Here is a 2,728-nt window from a genome sequence, read left to right as displayed (position 1 = left end):
TTCCAGCACAGGGGCTAGGTCCTGTGTCTGCTAGGCTCTATGTTTTACTATTATAATGACTTCTACTTACCTATTTATTTTCTTCTGGAAACTGCTACATTATAATTTTATTTTTCAACTGTTAGAATGTAGGAGTTGTTTGTATTGAGTATTAATACTAGTAATTAAAATTGCATCATAAATGATAGAATTACAGGGTGATTTTCTCTGAGAAAAACATGAATTTGATAGAAAATTGAGAATTGGAATCAAAAGTTTAATGAGTTACAAGAAAGTAGTGAATGCATACTGGGTATACACCTAATTTCTTTGTGCTGCACTTATTCTGATAGTGCCAGATGTTTTTCTGAATCTGTTCCTGTTTCACTAAAGAAACCCTTATATTGGTTGGTATAGCATCTCAGCTTACTTCTTACTAGAAATATCATGCAGACTCAAGGTTCCTTTAATATGAACATGTAGGCTTTACACCTCTTAAAATTGTACACTAGTGTTGGGCTATCTATATTCCAAAGTCATGGTCACTGTTGAAAATTTCAGAAGCTATCATGTAGCTGCAAGATGTCACACATTAATGTTACTAAGTGAAACCTAAAATTAACAACAGCAAAATGCTGCCATGTCATACCCTTACCTAATATAGTTTTAAATCTTTCTTACACACAAAAATGAAAACCCATCACTGTGACCCTTAGTTTTTTATCAGAAAGCTATGAGCAAATGTCAGTGTCCTGTTTAGTTAGCTGTCCTCACTATAGCTTCATACCTCAAAACATAGCAAGAACCTTTCACATATTACTCACAGTGCCCTCATTTTTAAAGTAAAAACCAAAGTCAAACTACAAATATTTATCATGTAAATCATTTTAAGTGCACAGTTCAGAAATGAGAAACATGATCCCACTGTTCTGCAGGTGATCTCAAGAGCATTTCATGATAGATACAAAACATTTTTCCCATAATCAAAGATTCATCACCTTCTCCTTATATCTCTGTCAATCATTTCTTTACTGTCCTTTAAATTTTTATTAGAGGATTCATTTATTTTGAGGAAAAACATATGAATCTAGGATAGCATATTTGTTTGAAGCTTAGAAGATAAAGGTTTTGGAGCTGATTTTCTCCTTTATCATGTGGGACATTTGTTGGACTCTGGACATTGGGCTTTGTAGAAAGTACATATTACATAATATACATTATGTTACATATAATATAATTCCAATATACATATACACCATGTTCCCCTCATGCAATTCTTTGTTGATGGACATGTTGAACGACTGCTTTTCCACTGTTTTGAGTGATTTTGTTGTGAAAGTGACTGATGAGAAAGCTTTCAAGACCTTGATTTTAATTATTTTTTTAAATCATACTAAGAAGTGAAATTGGTAGATGAAATAGCAATTCCTCTTTCATATGAAAAAGTACATATCACATGTATAGACATATATATCATAAGAACTTCTTTCAGAAATATATTTATACTTGACTTTCAGAGATTTATTTATAATCAAAACAAAATTAATAATGCATAAGAAATACCTTGGAAAATGCATTGCTTTAGGAATAAAGTTATTACACTTTAAAATGTACTCTATAAAGCAAAGAGAAATATACATTTATATCATGTCCTTCAAGCAAAAATTTCAGGACATAAACAAGACAATTTTAATCAAGTTTTTCTATGCACAAATGACAGTATAGCCACTATATCACCAAGATATAAAGATTTCAAATTTCATTACTCTAAAACATGACATACTGGTCTAAAATTCATATAGAAAGAAGAGATTGTAGCTTCATGGCAGAGTACTCATCTTCTATTCGTAAGTCTCTGGGTTTAATTCCCAGTTCTTCAAATATAAGAAAATTTCCATACAAGACACATAACACAAGAATTACCAGGGGAATTTAATTTAGTTTTATTTTAAATATAAAGTATAAGTTGTAAGATATTATATTGACTACAAGAATTGTCATGTTCAATGTAAAAAAAAAGTCCTCAAAACAACTATACTTGGGTATTAGATTTTAAAAATTAATTACTATACAAAATGTTGGATTTCATGACATTTTTAAAAACTTTAGTTTGTTTCTCTTCTAGGTTTCCTCTCAAATTCCCTCAACCTCAAGCACTTCTCTTTATCCTTTATAATCCTATTCATTTTTTGGCATATATACTGTATTTACTACCATAGCCTTCGTTCCTCAATATCTACTTTGTCTGAATATTTTGAACTCTTCTCTGCTTTTATAGTCTGTAATGGCAGTAATCCACATACATTCATATGGACATGTCCCTGTTCTACAAACTACTTGAGTTGTTTTTCTTAATTTTTCACCTTGCTGAATTTCTTTCCAATCTGTCTCCTTACTGAATATTTCATGATTATATTTTCCATTATGGATGAACAAAATTCCACTGTAAATTTTCATTATCTGCTGATGAACATCGTGTGGTCCATCAGAATGGACATCATATCTTTAATATTGTGAAAAATAAGCAGCTTACATGGATGTGCATGCCTGCTATGGTAGGAGATAGAGTCCTTTGGGTATATGCCTAAAACATATATAGCTGTGTTATGTAGTAATTCCATTTTTAATTTCTTGAAGAATGTTTATATTCACTTCTATAATAAATGTATTACATTGTCCTCCCACCAGTATAGAATGATGACTACTGATCACCACAACATCTTCAGCACTTGTTATTGACTATTCTCTT

The sequence above is a fragment of the Grammomys surdaster genome, unplaced genomic scaffold, assembly GCF_004785775.1.
Source record: "Grammomys surdaster isolate TR1022 unplaced genomic scaffold, NIH_TR_1.0 430, whole genome shotgun sequence".
Lineage (NCBI taxonomy): Eukaryota > Metazoa > Chordata > Mammalia > Rodentia > Muridae > Grammomys > Grammomys surdaster.
Note: the sequence above shows the minus strand (reverse complement) of the source record.